A 25,578-nucleotide genomic window follows, 5' to 3' on the forward strand; every position below is an offset into this window, starting at 1 on the left:
TGTATTTAATAGAGATATGATCAATTAGGGTTTACACACAAAACAACACGTTCACAATCAAACTCAGAACTCTCTCTAGCAGTCACACACACATAGCTTTCGTTGTAATATTTATCATATTCTCCAAACCTTGTATCCTCATTTTTTATATTAATAAAGTGGTGATAGACAATTGTCGTCACCCGGGCTTTTTGTGCCGGAGATCTGAACAAGATCAAGGGCTTTTCCTCGTAACAAATCCTTGTGTTTGTGTTTGCAATCATTACATAATCGTTACTATCATCATAGCACTAAACCTCACATTACAAATTTGGTTACTTGATCCTTAAACGATTTTTGACCAAAAAAATTTGGCGCCCGCCGTGGGGCAATTGGTGCTATAATCCATATTATTTCCTATAAATTTTCAACCTTATTACCTACATTACTATCATTGGCCTCTCAACAATCTTCTGCTTCATCCACCATGCCTTCATCAGTTTCTCACCCACCAAGACCCCTACCACCAATGCCTCCTCCGCTAGCAGTAGCTCAAAGGACCACCGCGGCTGGAAACAAGACATAACTTCCGGTGTTCCAAAGCTGAAAAACCACTGCTGCCACTTCGGTGGTTAACTCTAACAATGATGTTTCTGCTATGTCTTCACAGGTTAAAGCATATATGGATCGCAAAATAGGACTAATCAGAAGATTCTTCGTGAGATAGAAGATCTCAAGAAAAACAAGAGGCCACTAGAGGATCAGACTCCTTTCGTGCCGAGGATGCTGGATTTCACCACTCCGGGATCCTTGGCTCAACTTGCTTAAGGATCATCTATCCTTCAGCAGGGGTCCATGGGTCAGGAAACTTAAGGATCCTCGTTCTTTCAGCAAGTATCATCTATCCTTCAACAGGGGTCCATGGTTCAACAAACTCAAGGATCCTCGTTTCTTCAGCCAGGATCATCTATCCTTCAGTAGGGGTCTATGGGTCATCAAACTCAAGGATCCTCATTCCTTCAGCAATGATCATCTATCCTTCAACCAGGATCCTCTGGGTTGTATCCTCAAGGATCCTTCAACCCCCAACTTTAAGGATCCTTCTGGCAGAATCAAGGATCCTCATGGATTCAGCATCAAAGGTCTTCAGAGGTCCATGAAGGAGACATCATCCCCATGCAGACCATTGCCTCTAGTGGACCGACTGCCATAGCAGATGCTTCTTATCTTGGCTACTCTTCTGGGATGCCAACGTTCAATCAACCGAGAGGTAACACTTATAATGGCATATCCTTAGACACTAACCTTGGCTCTATGTAGGATACAAGTGTCAACCAGGCTATGGCTAAGGAACTTCAGAAGCTTAAGGATATGATATCCAGCATGCCAAGAGTAGTCCGTCCAATCCCTGAAATTACCAGAAGGGAGCCATAAGCTGTCCAGATTTGCTCCACCAATATGTGATGCGGAGATCCCAAACACTTTCAAACCCCCAACATGAAGGTGTATAATGGGACCACCAATCTGGAAGAGCATGTGGATTAGTATAGGGAAAGGATGGAGATCAATCCAATTCCTAAAAGACTCGTGGAAGCTTGTCTATGCAAGGGTTTCGGATCCACACTAACAGGTTCCACACTTAAATGGCTGCTAAGTCTTCCTCCCTATTCTGTTACTTCTTTTTCACACTTAGTTAACTTGTTCAACAACCAGTTTTCTTGTAGTAGGAAATTTGAAAAGTTAACTGGTGATTTATATAGAGTTGTCCAACCTTATGATGAATTCCTTAGGGATTTTTTACAAGGTTTGGCAGGGAGGCCCTAGAGATCCCTAATCTTGATATGGCTACGACTGTTTAAGCTTTCATGATGGGACTTTAAAGGGGCTCCCCATTTTATGACGATCTTGTGATGAATCCATGCAGGACTTTAGATGAAGTCAGAAACAGGGCACTCAGATTTTATAAGGCTAGAGGACGACAAGAAGATCCAAGAACGGTTAGGGGTTCCAACAAAGAAGAATCACCTAACCAGAAACAAGGATCCTCATTCAGGAATAACAACTCGAAGCCATACTCTAAGTTCAACAACCAAAACGTCCAGGCAGTTGAATAGGAGATGATGATGAGGACTACCTAAGTATTTCCGAGTATTGCTTCTTTGTTGAAACTCATAGCTTGATCTGTGCTATGAAGGATCTTGGAGAGAAAGCAAGGTGGCCTCGGATAAATGAGATGTCAACGACCTTCAAAGACAAATCCAAATGGTGTGCATTCCATGAGGATTTTAACTACATGACTGATGACTGCATTGGTTTAACGAGGGAAATTGGATACCTCCTGAGCAAGGGATACTTCAAAGAGCTCTTGGGAAGAAAAAAATCAAGGATCCAGGATCCTGAAGATGTCCCGAAGAAAGCAACTCCGCCCCCACCAGACGCACAAGTCATCAACTTCATCTCCGGTGGCTCAGATATATGTGGAACTTCCTTCTCTATGGCCAAGAGGCATGCAAAAGAAACAAAATCGGAAAATGGGGAGCGACCAGTCATCTCCACTACCTTGACAACTGATAAGAGAGTCTTCCTTGATGAAGAAGACAAAACAAGCATCCTGGACCCTCATCATGATGGTTTGATTGTAATTATTTTTATTTCTAACCATTACGTGTGCAGGATCCTGGTCGACGGGGGGAGTTCAGTTAACATCATTCAATATGATGTGCTCTAAAAGATGAACATCCCAGACTCAGAAATTGTTCCCCAAAGATCCGTTCTAGTTGGTTTCAGTGGTGAAACCAAGATAACATTAGGGGACATCAAACTCCCTATATACATTGAAGGGTTAAACTCTTACCAAATATTTTGTGTTATTAATAATTTGTCTTGTTGCAAAGTTATTCTTGGCAGGCCATGGTTACACGGAATGAAGGCTGTAGCCTCTACATATCACCAGTGTATCAAACTACCAACTCCTTGTGGAGTAGTAAGAATAGATGGTGACCAAGTGGAAGCTAAGAAATATTACTCTTGGTCCATGAAGCCGGCGGCCAAGCAAACAATAGCATAGCAACCACATCAACATCCTAGGAAAGTAATGGAGGCTCGAGAACAAGATCTGAAAGAGGTATCCTTGGACCCTGAGGATCCAGACGTAAAAGTTTTCCTAGGATCCAATATCCCTACTAGCGTTGAAGAGGATATAGTATCATTCCTCAAGCAACAAAAATCTACATTTGCCTTCAAGCACTCAGACATGACAAGTAATTCAAAAGAGGTAATTACTCATAAGTTAGGCCTTGATAATTCTATTAAAACCATCCATCAAAAGCGAAGGAAATTCGCTCCCGAGAGGAATGCGGTCATACAAGAAGAAGTTGAAAAACTTCTCAAGGCCGGTATGATCAGATACATTAAGTATCCTTGATGGTTGGCTAATGTGGTTGTTGTTTGAAAAAAGAATGGAAAGTGGAGGGTTTGTGTCTATTTCACCGATTTAAATAAGGCATGCCCAAGGATCCTTTCCTATTACTAAATATAGACTCCATGGTGGATGCAACAGCAGGACATGAAATGCTTGCTTTTATGGATGCTTCCTCTGGATTCCAACAAATTCAGATGGAACCATCTGATCAGGAAGACACAGCATTCATGACTCGTACTAGTATATATTGCTATATTGCCATGCCATTTGAACTAAGAAATGAAGGTGCAACATATCAACGCTTAGTCAACATGATGTTTAAGGACCAGCTAGAGAAAACCATGGAAGTCTATATAGATGACATGGTTGTCAAGTCCAAGAAGGCTGAAGACCACCTTAGAGACTTGGAAGAAGCATTCAATATCCTTGGCCAATATAACATGAAACTTAATCCATCTAAATGCCATTTTGGTGTTAAGGCGGGAAAGTTCCTTGGTTATATGGTCACTAAGAGGGGTATAGAAGCTAGCCCAGAACAGATAAAGGCCATCCTCAACCTGAAATCTCCCGTGAATGCAAAGGATGTACAAAGGTTGACCGGAAGAATCGCAGCCTTGAATAGGTTCATCTCTCGATCCTCAGAGAAGTGTAAAGATTTTTATGATATCCTTAGAAAGAATAAAAAGTTCGAGTAGACCGAAAAACATGAGGTTGCGCTCAAAGCCTTAAAGGATTACTTATCCACAGCACCAGCATTAATGAAGTCAGTGGATGGAGAATCCTTATACTTGTACCTAGTTGTCTCGGGAAATACAGTATGTGCTGTCCTTGTGAAGGACAATGAAGGTGAACAACATCTTGTTTATTATGTAAGTAAAAGTCTTCTAGATGCTGAAGTCAGGTATTCTCATTTAGAAAAATTAATTCTTGCACTTATTATGGCTTCTACTAAGTTAAGGCATTACTTTGAAACTCATACTATTATTTTGAGAACTAATTATCCTGTTAAGAATGTGCTTAGAAAGCCAGAATTGTCAGTAAGGATGGCCAAGTGAGTTGTGAAGTTGAGTGAATATGATATTCAGTATGAGCCTAGAACAACCATTAAGTCACAAGCACTCGCAGACTTGTGGCTGATTTCAGTAGTGACATGCAGAAGGAAACCGACTTGGAGGTTCAACAACTAGAAGAAACCAAGGATCCTTGGATCCTCTTCCCAGATGGTGCTTCCAACGTAAGAGGAACAGGATTAGGTATCCTACTGAAATCACCACAACGGGACATAATACCCCAGTTTATAGCCTGTGAGTTTCAAGCCACAAATAATGAAGCAGAGTATTGTTTTGGTCAAAAATCAACTAAGGATCAAGTAACCAAATCAGTAATTGTGAGGTTTAGTGCTTCGACAATAATAATGATTGTATGGATTAAATAAGGATGAACAGCGCGATTTGTTGCAAGGAAAAACCCCTTGATCTTGATTAGATCAAAGGAAAGAAAACCCCGGGTGATGACAAATCGTCTATCACCACTTTATTAATGTAAAAATCGGGTTACAAATGGTGGAGTTTATGATCAAAGATTACAAGTAATCTAAGTGTGTGTGTGTTCTGCCTTGAGTGTTCTTGAGAGAGAGAGTTTTTGTGAATGTAAACAGTAAGTAAACGAATGTGTGCGTATGTGAAGTGACCTAACTTTGATCATAACTCGGTATTTAATAACAATAACAACTAACTAATTTCTCCTACTAATCCTCCATCTTCCCACTCACTTCCTTCGTGCCATTTGACCATGTTCTTGAGAAGTCCAGTAGCGAAATAGGTGGTGGACTAGGTCTTGGAGCCGTTGCACTTGTTAAATATCAACCTACATACAAGAAACAACCGCTAAGAGTACCAAGTACCGAGGATCTTTGATCCTGACATAACCCTGGAGCTCTTCAGAAGGATAATTGATCCATACTCGTCATTAAGAAAAACATATCCTCAGTACTTAATTATTTGTGGCTCAACAAGTATAAAGCTCTAATAGCATGTTTGCAACTAGCTAAACACATGAGGATCAGGTATCTTCAGGTGTATGTAGATTCATTAATAATAGCTAACCACTTTAATGGCTCATATGTTGTTAAAGGTGAAAACTAATCAAATATCTAGATATTGTGAAAGAACTGTCAAAGTTCTTCGATTCTTTTAGTATTATACAAGTACCAAGGGAAGAAAATGTTGGGTCAGATGCCTTTGCAAATTTAGCTTCATCCATGAAGATTCCAGAAGCTACAAAGATCTCGATCATCCATACACTCTGACCAGCATAGGAGAACAAGAAGTTATGGAGATAACAACTGACAAAGAGATTGTCCTTTGGGATCCACTATCCTCCAATAATCAAGGATCCTGGATCCTCCCGATCAAAAAATTCATTCAAAATGGAGAGATTCCCACCACAGAGAATCCTAAATCCTTCAAACTTAAGGCATCACAATACATTTTATTATATGATATTCTATATAGAAAATCTCTTGCAGGTCCATACTTGAGGTGTATTGAAGAACCTGAAATCCAAGAGGTGCTCAATGACTTTCACGAAGGTGATTGTGGTAATCACACTGAAGGCAGAGAACTATTCTCTAGGATTATGAGAACATGATACTACTGTCCAACTATGAAGAGAGACGCTATGGAGTATTCAAAGAAGTGTGACTCATGTCAAAGGCACGGAAATATTCTACACCACCCAGCAAAGCCTATGTATCCTATATCCTCATCATGGCCTTTCATGAAGTGGGGCTTGGATATTGTGGGTAAGCTACCTAAAGCGCCAGGAGGAAAAGTGTTCTGCTCGCCATGACTGATTACTTCTCAAAGTGGATAGAAACAGAAGCTTTTGTACAAGTCCGCAAAAAGAGGTGGTATCTTTCATTAAAAGGAATACTATTACTAGATTTGGAATTCCTTCGGAAATTATTTGTGGCAATGGTTCCCAGTTTATCGGGAGAAGAGCCACTAAATTTTGTGACAGTTGGGGCATCAAGATGATTACCTCCACACCAGTTCATCCTCAAGCTAACAGCCAGGCAGAGTTAAGTAACAAGATTATCATCAACAACTTGAAGAAAAAACTAGGATCCAGGAAGGGTATATGGGCTGAAGACCTACCTTATGTTCTTTGGGCTGACAAGCTAACACTAAATAATGCAACAGGTCAAACACTTTTCTCATTGGTGTTTGGCTCAAAAGCATTAATCCCTAGGGAGATGGTGGTTCCCACTGCCAGAACAAGCATCCATGATCCTCAAGCCGATCATGAAATCCTTCTCGAAGACCTAGATACTGTTGAAGAATTCAAAGATATTGAAACCTACCAAGGATCTAGCCGCGTCGATACATAAATTATACGATAAACACGAAATCGTTAAACAATAATATGATACTTTATTTATAGATAGATATGATTACATTATGGTGTATAATAATAAGTTATGGAGAGAATAACTTAGATCTAGATCTTTCTCTCTATGTATGTACATCCTCTCATGAGCATGGATCTGCATATATATATATATAGGCCATATGCTCTAGTTCGTTAAGTTAAGCCTAATTCGGTATATCTTCATAACGAATTAGACACCATTCGTTATGCTTCCATAACGAAAGGGCTTATACCTTAACGAACTAGTCTAGTTAACTAACGAATGGGCCTCATTCGCTATACCATCCATAGCGAATGGGCCATTTTACATTAAATAAACAACCTAGACTATCTATAACTTATTCAATTGCTACGGACACCAAAACCGTGCACTAACAGACACCCCCTTTTCCGTAGCTATCGAATACTTTAATCTTGAATACTTTAACTGCAAATCACCAGTCACAAAGCCGTGCACTAACAAGAGACCTAGCCAAGATCAGAATGGCAGCATATCAACAAAGGGTAGCTGGGGCATTGATATACATCTATTTATACATCTCAAATCCCTTGTAAAGTTGTGTATATTTAATGTTTTGAGTTCAGTTTAGTTCGTGTTTCGTTTATCTTTTATTATTTAAGGTTTGAGTCAAGTATTTTATATTTATCATGTTTTAAATCTTTTGGTGTCTTGCATGTTAAGCTTCAATTCTTTCTATCATTTCATGTGAAGTTTAAGTTCGTTTTTGCTCGTCAACGGTTACTTGATTAGTTCACTTAAAGTTTTGATTTGTTTTCATGTAGATGGTGGCTTGGGACTTAAGGAAAAGAAGGCCTAGAAGGTTCCTATCGTTGCTTGGAGTTCAAGGAAGAGATCTAACATGATTAAGCAATAAATAACAAGAAAAAAACGAACTCCCCTATGGCACACGTCGCGCCGCGCGACGGGGGAGGCCAGGCCCGGTCGCGCGGCGCCTAGGCATCTTGATCAGCTATATTTTGCAAGTCCAAGCCCAGCTCATTATATATAAAGATAGATATAAACCTAGACGAATTAACAAGTGTTGGCAACCGATTTTGAGAGAAGAAACCAAGAGTTTGAAGGTTTTTTGGAGGTTGATTACATTAGAGGTCATGAAGCTTTCATTCGATCAATCAAGGAAGGAGTTTTAAGGGTTTTATCACTCTACTTTCTTCGTTCTTATTATTTATCATGATTCTCTTTTGTTTTCTTTGTTTGGGATTGTTTTTAATAATGATTATGCTAGGCTAGACTTCATGTCTACCTAGGTTTGATGAACATGTTTGACGCTTGATTTTTGCTTTGGAAGATTGTTTTGATTATGGTTTCGTTATATTAATAGTAAAGACTTGATTTTGCTTTCATGATGCATATGAGTGTTTGTTATCTTGGTTGATTATTAACTATTGCTTCACATAGATATTTTATCTCTTGATTTTTTTCTTTAGATTTAGGGTTTATGTTTAATCATTACTTGGTGTTTTGATTATTGTGATTGAATAGGCCTATTAGATCATAGAAGCTTGTTGATCGTTGGTTAGGATTTTAAATGTTCTGCTAAATTCCAATAGTTGTAAGGTGAGGAGTTGTTCATGTGTCTTGGTCAATCACATGCTAGGATAGATTAGTGACAATATTCTCGCTTATTGTGTTGATCCTTGTTCATGATGTCGTGTTTAGTTTATCAAGTTATCTAGGGTTTAGTGTTTCGTGAGATTGCTTGCCTATGATACTATTAATTAACCCTATTTGACAACTGTGACAAAATCAATATAACTGATTGCTTAATAATCTAATAATTATTCTTTGGGATGTCGTTTGATTCGGTCAAGGGTCCTTTAGGGTTTGTTAGATGAATATGTTTAGAAATCGGTTTCCATATCATGTTAGTTGTCCATTGCTTGTTGATTGTTGATGCATGGGATTCTTACCTAGATAGATTCCTTCTTTTATTGGTTTCGATCTTGTGTTCGATTGCTTGTTTCTAGTTTACTTGTTTATTTAATTTCTTAGTTTAATATTAATTTAAAATCCCCTTAAAACATTAATAATAAATAGTCGTGTCGTAAGTCAAGTCTAATTAGTTAATTTACGTAATTTATAGAGTCCTGTGGGTTCGATATTCCAGACTTACTTAGCTTTAGTACAATTGATCGGTTCACTTGCCGGTGTTTTGCATAGTTGAGTCTTAAGTCTAGTTTTTATTACTTGTTTAATTTAGTTAATATTTAATTGATTGTTATTAGCACATCAGGCATACAACAAGAGTATCAAGATTCGAAGATTTCAAGAAGGAGATCTGGTCTTGAGGAAAGCCTTCCAAAATACGACTAATCCAGCCGATGGAAAGCTAGCTCTTAAGTGGGAAGGTCCATACTTGATTGAGTCAGAAGCTGGAAAAGGGGCATATCATCTACTGACTATGGAAGGCAACAGGTTACCAAGAGCATGAAATGCTATCCATCTCAAGAAGTACCTTTTCTAGTCAGGATCTAGTATCCTTAGAAAATCAAGCAACAATCAAGGATCACATATCCTTATAAGGATTGAGGATCCTAAAGTTGGTAATATCTATCTAATCACTTATTAATTTCGGATTCTTATTATTAATTTGAGTATAATATATCCTTAACGTTTGTGTTTTCCAAGTTTCAAATAATAATGCAGGATATCAATAAGAAGGTTCAATGACTAAGAGGTTGGCCACCTCTCCTTCATGCTTAAGGTACATTGCTATTTTCCTTGGCCTAGCCCACGATTATGGTATGACCCCCGATGGTCATATCTTCCAAGGTTTAAAGGTTTTAACCTTTCTTACAAATTAGAGTTTCTACACTCTCGCCTGGAGCGCACGTTATCCAACGTATAGTCCGAGGCAACGGGACCAGTACATGCTTAGTGGCTGACAGTTTCGTTGTTTAGGGCTATATAGAGGATCCTATGATTTATGGTAGACGTACCATACCACCGGTTTATAACATTTTCATGTTATCTCAAGACAAAGGTTTCTAACATTTTCATGTTAGCTAAGGTTTTGGCGTTTTCACGTCACTCATGATTGGGCTAAATCTCGGTTTGGGCAAGTCCCCAGTTAGCATCTGTATCTTTGGGCCAGTCCCCGGTTTGGGCTTGTCCCCAGTTTAACATCAGCTTATTTGGGCTTGTCCCCCAGCTTATTTGCTCTTGTCCCCAGTTTGTTGGGTTTAATCCCAGTTAATATCATAAGTTATTTGCATCAGGTATCCTAAGTTCAATTATGAGGATCACAGAAGGATCAAAACTTATGGATTCAATATCCTTAATTTATTTTTACAAGGATCACGGAAGGACCAATACTTATGGTAACTTAGGTCTAATTAGACCTTATGGTATGATTTCTACTTATTAATTTACATTTATTTGGCTAAAATCTTTTATTAACTCTTTTTTTGTAAGGATTCAAGATTCTTAGTATATTTTTTACAAGGATATTCCATCCTTAAATCTTTTTACTCAAAAATATTTCTTAGAACTTTCAACAAGACTAAAACCATATCAAACTTATTTAAGAATAACAAACAACACGCAAATAGACAAAAGTTAAGTTGTTATTATTATTAAGTCACCTGGACTTACCAAAATCCTCAACCCGGACTTCACCATACGAAAAGATTGACCATCCACCCGGGTTAAGCAGTTGTTACTAGATGTTCATAATTTGTAAGGAGAATAATAGGAGTTAGATATATAGCCGTAATGGAAGTTCCCAAGGAAACTCTATAGATATATGATAATTATATCTATCTTGTCAAATCTCATATGTTTTTGCAGGAAGTTTTAATTCAAAGGCAAAATGACTGTTGTGATCTTATTACAACCGTCATTTTGGGGGCAATTGTTAGGGCACGAAAATTTGACACCGTGGATATGTTATCCTGGCATATGTTCTTGGATCAGTTATCCTTAGTAGATCCTGTCAGTATCAAGGATACTCAGTACTTATTATTTACTAACGATTGTTTCTCATGTGTAGTCTTGTATTTAGAATGTGTAACGCCTATAAGACATGGTCTACCTATTTTTTCACTACAGGACTCATTCAGCACATGGTCAAAAGGAATGGGAGCATCTAGTGGAAGAGTGGCACAAAAGTAGGAGTATTTGCTATTTCTATTTTTGTATTTCATAGAGATATGATCAATTAGGGTTTACACACAACAAAACACGTTCACAATCAAACTCAAAACTCTCTTGCAGTTCACATACACGTAGCTTTCGTTGTAATACTGATCATATTCTCCAAACCTTGTATCATCGTTTTTTATGTTAATAAAGTGGTGATAGACAATTGTCGTCACCCGGGGTTTTTGTGCCGGCGATCTGATCAAGATCAAAGGCTTTTCCTCGTAACAAATCATTGTGTTTGTGTTTGCAAGCATTACATAATCGTTACTATCATCATAGCACTAAACCTCACCTTACAAATTTGGTTACTTGATCCATAAACAATTTTTGACTAAAACAGGCTCGTTAACTTATCTGAAACCGACAATGACGTGCTGTTTGAAAACAAGATTTTGATCGAGCGTCAAGAAGATTACGATCAGGCTATGCAATTCCAGCGTGTCGTACGTTTTTGTCATGCGTTCGGAATTCATAGTTGTTGTGATTGGAAGACCTCAAGTTTCAAGTAATTAAAGACAAAGAGCTCAAGACGAGGGGGTGTATGTTAGTGCATGGTTTTGTCGTCTCGAGTCTTTGTAACTTATCGTTTGTAATTTATTATTATTATGATGTTAAGGGTCATTTTAGTAATTATGTTTAATTCGTTATGTAAAGGCTCATTCGTTAAGGATATTTAACGAATGAGCCAGTTCATTATCTGTACAGTCCGTTCGTTAAGGATGTTTAACGACTGGACCTTAGTTCGTTATGTATGTATCCCATTCATCATGGAATGTTAACGAATGAGGGTATAGCGAATGAGTCATTAGCTATACTTTTCATTTAGGTTATGTAATGTTAACGAATGGAGGTCATTCGTTACGGAATGTGTAACGAATGGGATCCATCGTCTATATAAGGTTGTGTTGCATTTGTTAATTTATGTATTGATTTAAGTTTAATACCGAACCTCTGTCCAATATCTCTCTCACTCATACTTCGTTAATATTATTCCTATAACTATACAATTACTTATTAATAGCATATCAAATAACTAGATTCGAGATATAATCAATACAATGAATCGGTGTTGATTGGATATGTGTTTAACAGTGAGCACGCAACTTACACTTCTCGTTCCAATGTATTTAGTATAATGGTACCTCACCTTGTTACCTCAGCCTCGTGTGCCATCGATAAGTACATTCGGGGACTACCGAGACAAATTCAAGATAGTGTCTTAAGTAGTAATCCCAAGGAACTTGGTGACGCGATTAACCTTGCTGCAACTTTAACTAATAATCATGTTAAAGCTGGGACTTTGAAATTGAAGGGATCAAAGTGACCTGCTGATAAACCCTCTACCGAGCCCAAAGAATCGAAACCCGAGTAATCTCAGCCTGTCTTCTCCTCACACCACCATAGAAAGAAGCGCAAGAACTATGCGCTAAATCAACAAACCGCACCTCAACCTCAACCTCAACCTAACCTTGCATCACCACTCCTACAATGGACCTCATTCGTTTTGCAACTTTTGTCGAAGACATCACCTCACCAATGCCGCTAGCCTCCAATGCACCCGTTGCAACCGTTTTGGGCACCTTAGCACCACTTATCGTGAGACTGCTGTTGTGTCAACTACTCCTCAGCGGTTGCTCAAGCCAACCCTCGCCATGTGTCGCATGTTCAACTCATTTACCAGATGCGAGCTTGCTATAATCGTGGTGACCCTAACCACTTTCGCAACGCGTGTCCATGACTCGCACATCACACTTCAACTTGCTCATGTTCTGCTATAATCGTGGTGACCCTAACCACTTTCGCAACGCGTGTCCATGACTCGCATCCCGATATTTTAGCTCCTGCACAACAAGGTGGTCAAATCGTTCAAGATGCTCAAGCTCCTCCAGATACCTGTTGGCGTGCTTTCATGATTAATGCCAATCAAGCTCAGCAAAACGGCGATGTGGTGAACGGTACTGTTCCTCTTAAATGACCACTTTGCAACCATTTTATTTGATATCAATGCCGATATGAGCTTTGTGTCTTTTGAATTTGACCCTATACTTGCTAAACCCTGATCTAAGCTTAAAAATTCATATTCTATTGAGGTAGCTAATGGTAAATCTATATCAATTGACTCGGTTATTCGAAATTGAAAGTTAAATCAAATGGCCACAAGTTCTCAGTCGATCTCATTCCTATGCAATTGGGAAGTTTTGACATCATAGTAGGCATGGATTGGTTATTAGCTCATCGTGCTGAAATTGTTTGCTTCGAGAAGTTTATTCGTATTCCGCTTGCCAATGGTCAACTCCTTCGTGTCTCTGGTGAAAATTCTGCTCCCTCAAGCCTAAATATTATCACTTGTTTTCAAGCCCAAACGTACTTATGCAAGAAGTATGCAGCATTCGTAGCTCATGTGGTGAAAAAAAAGGAATGAAAAATTGAGGACATTCCTGTTGTTCGCGAGTATCCTGAGGTGTTTCCCGATGATGTTTCTCGTCTTCCTCCTACTCGTGAAGTTGAATTTGGAATCGATCTCGCGCTTGGTGCAACCTCGATTGCTAGGGCTTCTTAGCGTCTTGCTCACTCCGAGATGCAAGAGTTGTCTAATCAGCTCCAAGAACTTTTGGACAAAGGGTTCATTCGCCCCAGTTCATCTCCATGGGGTGCACCCGTTCTGTTCGTCAAAAAGAAAGATGAATTCTTTTGTATGTGCATCGATTACCGCTAACTTAACAAGATCATCATCAAGAATCACCATCCTTTGCCTTGTATTGATGATCTTTTTGATCAAATCCAAGGAGCTTCATGCTTCTCAAATATTGATCTTCGTTAGGGTTATCATCAACTACGCGTGCATGAAGATGACATACCCAAAACCGCTTTTCGGACTCGTTATGGGCATTATGAAATTAGGGTTATGCCTTTTGGGCTATCCAATGCACCCACGGTGTTTATGGATCTCATGAACCGTGTATGCAAACTTACTTAGATAAATTCGTAATTGTTTTTATTGACGACATTCTCATTTATTCCAAGTCCAAAGCCAAGCACGAGAAACATCTTCATTCCATCCTTGATCTCTGAAGAAAGGAACAACTTTATGCTAAGTTCTCAAAGTGCGATTTCTGGTTGAAAGAAATTTCGTTCTTAGGGCATATAGTAAACGAAAAGGGTATTCATGTTGACCCAGCCAAAATCAAAGCCAATAAGAATTGGAAAACTCCAACCACTCCTACTGAAGTTCGTTCATTCCTTGGTCTTGCGGGTTACTATCGTCGCTTCATTCTTAATTTTTCCAAGATCTCTTTGCCCCTAACCACTTTAACTCACAAGGATAAACCTTATAAATGGGGACCAAAGAAAGATGAAGCTTTTCAAACTCTTAAGCGCATGCTTTGCGATGCACCGATCCTTGATCTTGCCGAGGGCAATGAGGATTTTGTTGTCTATTGAGATGCTTCCAATAAAGGCCTCGGTTGTGTCCTTATGCAACGAGGTAAAGTTATTGCTTATGCTTCATGACAACTTAAGGTTAATGAAAGGAATTGCACAACGTACGATCTTGAACTTGGTGTCGTTGTATTCGCGTTGAAAATTTAGAGACATTACCTCTATGGCACCAAGTGTGTGGTATTCACTGACCACAATATTCTTTAACATATTTTTGACCAAAAAGATCTAAACATGTGGTAACGACGATGGGCCGAACTACTTAGTGACTATGACTGCGAAATTCGTTACCACCCCGGTAAAGCAAATGTTGAAGAAGATGATGATGAACTTGTAGTTATTACATATATATTTTTGTTTCTGATTTTATAACACAAAGCAGAGTTTGGTCTAGTGGTTGTGTACACTTGGTGTGGTCATAGAGACCCGGGTTCGAACCAGGGTCACTACATATCCTATTTATATTTTTTAAAATCCATTTTTATTAGTTATAATAAATTATATATATATATATATAAATCATTATAAAACAAATAAAATCATTTTTATAGTTAAATAAAAGTTGTTTTAGATTACGTTAGCATTTTCATTCAAAAATCAAATTTTGACAAACCCGAACCGTTCGTTAAAACTCGTAAAATAATTATATAAATAAATATATACCATAACGTTGTAACTTTATAAATTCTAAACCGAAAAACGTTTATACTAAAATAAAACATACCGGTAACGACAAATCCCGTAAACATTTTTAATATTAATCTTGTAAATAGTATTATAATGATAAATTGTTAAAATCCAATAGACTTAAATATTAATATACTTTAAAATGTGTAAATATATATATATATATATATATATATAAATAACGTATGAACTTTAAAACTAACATTTTATTCCATTAAATTAGTTAGTAATTCTCGTGTTCTTATTATTTTAGCTCGTGAGATTCGATCGTTCGGTTTCATATAACGCGCTTACCGTATTATTTTCAAGTTGTCATCCAATCTCAGAGGTGAGTTTCTCACACCCCTCATACTAAAATACTTAGTTTTACTTCTCTTTGTATATTCAAACTACAATTCGTTATCATGGACTTGTGTGTTTACTTGCTTACTTGCTCAAAGATTGCGTGCTCATGGTTTTCTCATTAAGTATGATCATACGTCCCTCTATGCACTCAGGACCTCAATGTTATGAATGGAATAGGGACCCCCGATCCGAGTACATTGGTAGATACGAATTGGAAAAGACATTGCTTGCGCTATTACTACACTAAATTTCATGGAATTGTATGATTTTTATGTACTAGTATTAAAATTGTGTGAACTCACCAACTATTCAATTAGTTGACTTTATTATATATGTACGGTACCTTCATTAGAGGATGATATGACGAAGATACTAGAAGTTAGGTTACATAAATAATAAACAAAGAAGATGTTTGTTTTGTTTTTTTCATTTGTATTTATTTATTTGATCAACTTGTGTACTTGGGATTTGAATGAATTAATAATATTGTTGTCACTTAATAGTGTCACATGTGTTTTGAACAATCTGTACGTCACACCCGGGCGTATTATGCTTTAGTCGGGGTGTTACAGTTAGGGATTAGTCCAGTTTTTTAAACGGGTTACGGGTGACTGATGCTTCCACTATGGAGATTGTGTCTATGGTGTTGGTGGGTAAAGTCAATAAGAATTTGGTTGGGTTGATTAATAAGGTCAGCGCCATTGCGGTCGGGTTATGGGGGACCGACGGCCGGATTTTCACAGCGGTTCCGTTCGCGAATTCGGATCAGTTAGGATTTGTCGGTGAAATCGCGTGTGTGGATACGTCGGTGTTGCAACCGTTGATTAATGATAATTTGATTTCGGCTATTGCGTCGGTGGCGGCGGATGGGACAGGCCAGCCGCATATTATTAATGCGGATACGGCTGCGGGGGAGCTAGAGGCAGCGTTGGGGGAGGAGAAGCTGCTTTTGTTGACAGATGTGGCGTTTTTTTGGAGGATAAGGATAATCCCGGGAGTTTGGTGAAGGAGATTGACGTGAATGGGGTGCAGAAGATGATGGATAATGGGAAGATTGCGGGTGGGATGATTCCAAAAGTGAATTGTTGTGTGAAGTCGTTGGCTCAAGGGGTTAAGACCGCGAGTATAATTGACGGGCGGTTGGATCATTCGTTGTTGTTGGAGGTTCTGACCGATGAAGGTGAGGGAACGATTATTACTCGGAAAGATTTTGTCAAAACTTTAACCAGAATACTTCTTCTATATTACTTTCAATCTCTTGATATTGATTATAATACAAATCAAGATCACTCTCCAATAACAAACAAATTACAAAATAACAATCTGAATGCAACCAGTAAAAATCTATCAGACTAACAACTCTTCTATACAAAGAATATAACCCTAGATTGTTTATAGTCAGAGAACTGAACAGAAGCGAGTGAGAAAACAATAAACTCTTTGATATAATTTGTGTGTGTATCTCGATTGAATACACATGACTGTTTTATATAGATAACTAAACCTACTGAAGCCAAATTATGCATGAGGCCCAGTAAGCAGTTTAGATATCACATAATAAGACCGGCCCAATAGCTCCTTCTTTAAATTCAAGCTCCTTAAGTCAGCATAAGCCCAAAGCACTTTATAAGCCCATCAACAGACTCCGGTTACTCACAAAATAAAACAACATGAATTAGAACCATCTTAATAACAAATATATCATATTGAATTGAAACTAAAACAAATTACCAGATAAAATAATCTCCTGTGATCTTTCAACACCCCCTCTTAATTCAATATCCAAATATATCAAACATTTGCAGCAGTTCACAAATTTCAGAATGCTGACTCACTAACAACCCCTTTGTAAACACATCAGCCACTTGTTTTTTAGACTGAATGTTCCCCGGCTTAATCCATCCTTTTGAAATTCTTTCTCTCAAAAAGAACAAATCTAACTCATAATGTTTTGTTCTTTTATGAAAAACAGGATTTTCTACTATAGATATTGCAGCAGCATTGTCACAAAACAAGTTAATAGGAAGGTTTGTTTTAACTTGAAGTTCCCTTAACAAATTTACAATCCACATTACTTAACAAGTAACAGCACACATGGCTCTGTATTTTGCTTCTACAGATGACCTAGAGACAGTATCTTGTTTTTTACTTATCCAGGAAACCAAAGAGTTTCCCAAAAATACACAGTATCCGGTAACAGACTTTCTAGTCTCCAAACATTTAGCCCAATCAGAATCAACATAAGCTCTTAATTCAAACATTTGACTTTTGCTAAATAAGATACCTTTTCCAGGTGACCCTTTTAGGTACTGAAGAAGTCTTATAGAAATTTTCAAATGTGAATTTGTAGGTTTATGCATATATTGACTCAAATAATGAACAGTATAAGCAATATCAGGCCTGGTGTGTGACAAGTAAATCAATTTACCAACCAACTTTTGATATCCAACAAAATTTTGAAGTATAATATCATCCTTTTTACACATAGTTGTAATTATGAAGTGTTGTTCAATAGGATTACTCACTGGTTTGCATCCAGTCATGCCATACTCAGCAAGTAAATCTAAACAATACTTCCTTTGAGACAAACACACACCAGCATCAGATTTAATAACTTCTATGCCCAAAAAATATTTTAATTCACCTAGGTCTTTAATCATAAACTTTGTTTTAAGAAATTCTTTAACTTTAACTATTTCAGTTTCTGAATTTCTAGTTAAAACTATATCATCAACATAGACAAGCAAAACTAAAAACACAGATTTATCACTTTTAACAAACAAAGAATAATCACACATACTTTGTAGAAAACCAAGTTCAACTAACACATTTACAAGTTTTTCATTCCACATTCTAGGGGCTTGCTTAAGCCCATAAAGAGACTTATTCAACTTACATACTCTAGTTTCTCCTTTAGAAAAATATCCTTCAGGAAGATTCATATATACATCTTCATTAAGATCACCATAAAGGAAAGCATTATTAATATCTAACTGATATAATGACCAACTGTTTTGAACAGCTATAGACAAAACACATCTAACAGTTACTAATTTAACAACAGGTGAAAAAGTTTCAAAGAAGTAAACACTTTCCTTTTGGCTATACCCTTTAGCCACTAATCTTGCTTTATACCTTTCAATTTCACTTGTGGCTTTATATTTTATTTTATAAATCCATTTACATCCTGTAGTCTTCCTATTACAAGGTATCCACAAGCTCCCAAGTATTATTTCTATGAAGAGCTTCTATTCCATTATTCATAGCAATGATCCAGTTGGAATCACTAGATGCCTCAAAATAATTTTTGGGCTCACTACTTTTAGTTAGCACAGCAGCAAAACACATATTAGAACTAGACAAGTTGGAATAATTAACAACTTTCTCAATTCCATACTTAACCTTTCTTTCTACCACATAATCATCAAAGGTTCTAGGAAAAATCACATTTCTAGTAGATCTCCTAGGAACAGTTGGAATGACTTGATCCACATTAGTTCCCTCAGACATATCATCTATCTCATTGTTTCTACCTACATCCTGAGCCCTTCTAGGTTCACTAAACAAACTATTAGGTCTCTGATAATCTGCCATATCATGAACTCTCTCATTGTTAACACCAGTTCCACTGATTTGCTGATTATCAGTTGCACTAATAGTAGAATCAAGCCTTGAACCAGATTGCTCAGACCGATGCCTCAGAATTCTGATTTTCATCATCAGGAATGGAATCATTCACAGATTGCTTAGGTACATCATCATCATACGAATCAAAAAAAATTTAAGTTTGTTATTTCAACATTATTGAAATCCTTATTTTCAAACACAACCTTATCTTTAAAAGGAAAAATAGTTTCATATAACTTAACATCTCTTGAAAACAAAACTAGTTTTCTTTCTAAACTCCAAAGTTTATATCCTTTTTTCTGATTTGAATAACCTATGAAAACACATTTTTCAGCATTACTGCTGAATTTATCAGTTTTATTTAAAACAGTACTAAAACATAAGCACCCAAACAATCTAAGATGATTTAACACAGGTTCAAAACCAAACACACATTCATAAGGTGACTTACCACTCAACACAGAAGAAGGTGTCCTGTTAATCAAGTAAACAGCAGTCAATACACAATCAGCCCAAAAATTTAAAGGAGTTCCTCCTTGAAACAACAAAGCCCTAGCTACATTCAACAAATGCCTATGTTTCCTTTCAACAATTCCATTTTGTTGAGGAGTATAGACACAAGATGTTTGATGAATGATACCACTATCAGCACAAAAATTACTCATTTGGTTATTCACAAATTGTGTTCCATTATCAGATCTAAAAGTTTTTACAACTTTACCAAATTGAGTTTTAATCATATTAACAATGGCTCCTTCTTTAAATCCAAGCTCCTTAAGTCAGCATAAGCCCAAAGCACTTTATAAGCCCATCAACAGACTCCGGTTACTCACAAAATAAAACAACATTAATTAGAACCATCTTAATAACAAATATATCATATTGAATTGAAACTAAAACAAATTACCAGATAAAATAATCTCTGGTGATCTTTCAACAGATTTTTAGGTTTTGTTTGTATTTGATATTGTTGTTTGTTCAATAAACAGTTGTTGATGTGATTATGAAATCTGTTAACAAATGGTTTGGTATATTAATAAAGTTACATTTTTGGCTATTGTTATCATGGTTATATATGCTCTCGTTTGTATTAAAAACGTCAACATTAACCCACGAACACTCAAAATCGTGTAAGTTTAAACCTAACGAACGGTAAACCAAAGAAAATTGACATACACAGTAACACAAGTATGAACGAACGTTAAAGCTGGCCTACAGAAAACTAACACCAAACAAGGAATTTAGAATTACTAAAGTCATATTATCCTCTAATGCACCTAGGGGTGTGCAACGGGTATGACCCGGACTGGAACGGACCAAAACCGGTTTGCATGATTTCTCAAGCCCATAACCGGACATATTACAAGTGGGTCAGTCCGGATCTAAAAACTGGTTATGCAGGTACGGTTCCGGTTTTAGTTGCAAGAACCGTTTTATGTTTTCATTATATATTTTCCATGTAAGCAATTATAATGAAGGCTTTTATATGATCATTATTATGAACTCTTCAATAGTGTTGATGGTTGAAGGATAACAAATGTTACATTATAGGGAAACAATTAGAGAACATATATATTGATCATATATGACGAATTATCAACTATTATCATGCTATGCCATTAAAGAAGGAAGAACTGTTCGATTATCGATAAGATGAATTATCAACTATTATCATGCTATGCCATTAAAGAAGGAAGAACTGTTCGATGAGATGATGATCGTGATGTAAGTAGTAATATTGTATGCTACATACGTTAGTTATATCTGAATATATAATTGTGATAATTCAAAAAATTAATATTAAATTCTCTTAAAGATTGATACGTCGGCAGGTTATAGTGTGGAAAAAATATAAAAAACATTAAAGTTCTATATAAGATATTACACAACTATAAACAACAAACTATAAGCTATGACAATTAGAGAAAAAAACATCTTTGGCTAGATAATAAAAAAGAAAAATTATTTTAAAATATTATTAAATTCTCTATGCAAATAATTTTATATATATATATATATATATATATATATATACTAGCGTTGTTACCCGCGCGTTACGGCGGTGTATTAAAATGGTCGGCTAAAAATTTCATATAACAATATTACATTTTAATTTAAGTAAATCCAATCTATTGTTTTTGGTAAATATGTTAAAAAAATAACATAAATAAAATCAAAATTACATTAAACTAAAAGAAAACCAAAGGTTATGTACATACAATGAAAATCATATTATAATTACATTGACAACTCAAAGATACCTGTTAAAAAAAATCAAAATTACATTAAACTAAAAGAAAACCAAAGGTTATGTACATACAATGGAAATCATATTATAATTACATTGACAACTCAAAGATACCTGTTCACCACCGCAATTTTGCAAACAATGGATAAAAAAAATTATGCATCTTCTCCAGTATAATATACCTCAAATACCCCAATATAAATCGTAATTTGTACGATTAAATCAGCAAATAGACTATAATGTTAAAAGTGGATTACAACAAAATGAAAGTTTGACAAAATAAGGTGAAACACACAGTATGTAATCTTGACAAAGTCTAAAGTAAACATCAATTTAAAGGATTTGTTTAAATACATCCGATAACAAATTGCGATTTTAATAAAATAAAGTCAAAATTAAACGTTGATTGAACTTGACATTCAAATTTGAAAATAAAGTCTCAATTAAAAAAGCATCAAAGTGCTATATACCATAATACCCAACCATAAAAAAAAGTTGTATCTATTTAGAAATAATTCATTCTTACGTGACCACAAACATTATGTAATCTACGAAAAGCAAAAATTCCTACCTCATTCTAAATTTAAATTATTATCTTATTTTATCTTATGTTGAACATCTTCATTTGAATATGACCCTAAGTACTCAGAAGTTCTTTTTACTTAATAACCGCTTCAATCCTAAACCAAATCCGTAAGTACTACAACATTCCCAAATCTTGTTTTTAATCCTTCAAACTCTAAATCGAAATCCATGCATTAGTCACGTTACATATTGTTTACGATTTCTACGGAACCACCGATATCAATTGACACTTTTGAATCCAACACAGGCTCTCTCGATAAACATAGACACTTTTGAATCCAACACAGGCTCTCTCGATAAACATACAATACATTATAAAAGCATACGCATGCGTTAATAAAATATTTAGTGCCATATGATGCCTATCGACCTTTTCATGAATAATAGTTTATAAAGCAAACGAAACCGGATTTTAGAGTAACGGAGGTTCGATGGATTTAACGCCGAGTCGGGTTAATCTTGTTGTCACCGCCATTTACACTCACAATGTGATTGCATATACATGTTGAATTATCAAGCGATGGCAAAAGTTGGATGTGGTCACCCATAAATTTTGGGATAACGATGTATTTATAGGATGGCAGTGGTGGACGGTATCGGTTATTACAGTTTTACTGCGGTTATCAGATAAATAAAGTGATGGTCAAGTTCAACCAAACGTACATCGTCATCCGTTGTGTTAAGTTATGATTGCCACCGGCGTTGGAAAGTTGATGAAAGTAAGTAGGTGATCCGAATGGACGTATGTATTTATAGTTTGGGAGGGGTGGCGGTTATTTGGTTATGACGGTTGAAAGGTGGTTATAGGAGAAGGAAGGAACGACATGACGGTTGAGTAGTTAGAATATCAAGAAGATGCCGGCGGTTGAAAGTGATAGAAATTGAAAAAGCATTTGGTTTGATAAATCTGCTACGTGGGATGCTAATGAAATAACATGTGTATGACTCAATTGTAACTGTAATAGATAATATATATATATATATATATATATATATATATATATATATATATAGTTTGACAAAAAAAAAGTTGTTATGTAACTTATATACATGTTACATGTATACTGATATTTTTTCTCTATCTTTTATTATATATGGCCGATTTAGTTATAACTATAACAAATTGAGGTGTGATTGCTAATATATATCTGCCACTCTATTTTTAAATAAATATATATTAGGATAAATAGCAAAAGAAATATTGAAAAACTAGTATAAATAAAGTGATGGTCAAGTTCAACCAAACGTACATCGTCATCCGTTGTGTTAAGTTATGATTGCCACCGGCGTTGGAAAGTTGATGAAAGCAAGTAGGTGATCCGAATGGACGTATGTATTTATAGTTTGGGAGGGGTGGCGGTTATTTGGTTATGACGGTTGAAAGGTGGTTATAGGAGAAGGAAGGAACGACATGACGGTTGAGTAGTTAGAATATCAAGAAGATGCCGGCGGTTGAAAGTGATAAAAATTGAAAAAGCATTTGGTTTGATAAATCTGCTACGTGGGATGCTAATGAAATAACATGTGTATGACTCAATTGTAAATGTAATAGATAATATATATATATATATATATATATATATATAGTTTGACAAAAAAAAAGTTGTTATGTAACTTATATACATGTTACATGTATACTGATATTTTTTCTCTATCTTTTATTATATATGGCCGATTTAGTTATAACTATAACAAATTGAGGTGTGATTGCTAATATATATCTGCCACTCTATTTTTAAATAAATATATATTAGGATAAATAGCAAAAGAAATATTGAAAAACTAGTATAACTATTGAATAGCGTGTGGTCGCTAATGCGTATCTGTCAGCTTTTCTTAAGAGCATTCTTAACGGGTTCTCTATCCCCATCTTTAAAATTTGATCAAAAACCATAATTTCTTAAATTTATACACCATTTTTAAAAAACCTCTCCCAACTCATTCTCCATTTCTATCGTTATATTCTTTTTTTATTATTTCTTTCTCTTTCTTCCATTTATATTTTAACTACTAACTATTTTGGCTTATTATCATTTTCATTTTCATTTCAATGTAGCTCCATTATGCGGGCTTTGGCTGTTTGGAAAGATGGGGCAGGTTTAGAAGAGTTGGTGTTGCCGCTCCTTGAACCTCCTGTAATGAGGGATTGCCAACATAAAGAAGAGGGAGGGGGAAATATCAAGCAGTGCCTCCGGAAGGTAGAGGATGACCATTACACAGCGGCGATCAAAGTCCTGTGTTCATCCGGGGTCGCGCCTGCTGGGGGGGGGGATACATTGAGAGCATTGATAGATAAACATCCTGTGGTGGACCCCCCGACCATGCCCTCCGTCGTGCCATCGGAACCAGCCTTGCAGGTGGATGGTGATTGTGTGCTGGAATGTATTAAAACCTTCCTGAAATGTACATCTTGCGGGAGGGATGGTTTGCGGGCCCATCATATTTAGACGCTTTCTGTGGCCAGGGGTCTCCAACCGCCTCCAGGCTCTTAAAGGCCATCACTGATGTTGTCAACTTATGGCTTGGGGGGCTTTGTCCTAAAGTTCTAGTGGAGTTCATTGCTTCGGCACCGTTGACCCCCCTGTTGAAACCTGACAATGGAATTAGACCCATCGCAGTGGGGGCCATTTGGAGAAGATTGGTGTCGAAAGTCGCTATGCGTAAAGTAGGGGAAAAGGTGGCTGCTTATCTAGGGGATTTCCAATTCGGGGTTGGGATCCCTAATGGGGTAGAAGCGGTATTGCATAGTGCTAACAGATTTTTTAGCGCGTTTCATTCTGACGGGTCCCTGGCTATGCTCACTGTTGATTTTTCTAACGCCTTCAACGAAGTGGATCGGACGACCCTTCTCAGGGAAGTTAGCTGCATATGTCCATCCATCTTCCCATGGGTCCAGTTTTTATATGCACATCCCGCCCGTTTATATGGGGGGGATACTCATATTGGAGCTTTTACTGGGGTGCAGCAAGGGGACCCCCTTGGCCCTCTTCTTTTTGCGTTGGTCCTTCATCCGCTCATCCTTAGGGTGCAGGGGGCATGTTCCTTGCCCTTCCATGCTTGGTATTTAGACGATGGCACTATCATTGGTAAGTCTGAGGAGGTTTCTAGAGCGTTGGGCATTATTCGCTCAGAGGGGGCGTCTCTAGGGCTTAGGCTTAATATTCGAAAAACAGAGATTTTTTGGCCGTCATGTGATGATTCGAAGAAAGTGTCGGGTTTATTCCCTGGCGAGATTAGCAGGCCTGTGACAGGAGTTAAACTCCTGGGGGGAGCGGTTAGTCGGGATGCAGGGTTTATTCGGTCTTTGGCAACTAAAAAAGCTTTGAGGGCGGTTGAACTTATGAAACGTCTGCCGGACCTAATGGACCCCAAAGTGAGCTCCTTTTGTTGCGCTCGTGCATGGGGGTTGCTAAGTTAGTGTTTGGGCTCCGGACCTGTCAACCTGAACATGTCAAATAGGCTGTGTCCATCTTTGATGCGGGCCTGCGGGGGGCAATTGAAGATATTGTTGTGTGTGGAGGACCGCATTTTGGGGACCTCCAGTGGAGGTTGGCTTCCTTCCCTATGCGTTGCGGAAGCTTAGGAATTTTCTCGGCTGAGGATGTCTCCACATATGCCTTTGTGGCTTCCAGGTCCCAGTCGTGGAAATTG

At 37.1% G+C, this 25,578-nt stretch overlaps 1 pseudogene; it reads left to right on the forward strand.

Moving 5' to 3' along the window:
* Window positions 1–16,823, forward strand: part of LOC143575210 (acetylglutamate kinase, chloroplastic-like) — an 85,956-nt pseudogene extending 69,133 nt beyond the window's left edge.
* Window positions 16,824–25,578: the final 8,755 nt, after the last annotated feature.

The sequence above is a fragment of the Bidens hawaiensis genome, unplaced genomic scaffold (genome assembly GCF_021521415.1).
Source record: "Bidens hawaiensis isolate Kalapana, Puna unplaced genomic scaffold, B.hawaiensis_p1.1 tig00027307_1, whole genome shotgun sequence".
NCBI classification, from domain to species: domain Eukaryota; kingdom Viridiplantae; phylum Streptophyta; class Magnoliopsida; order Asterales; family Asteraceae; genus Bidens; species Bidens hawaiensis.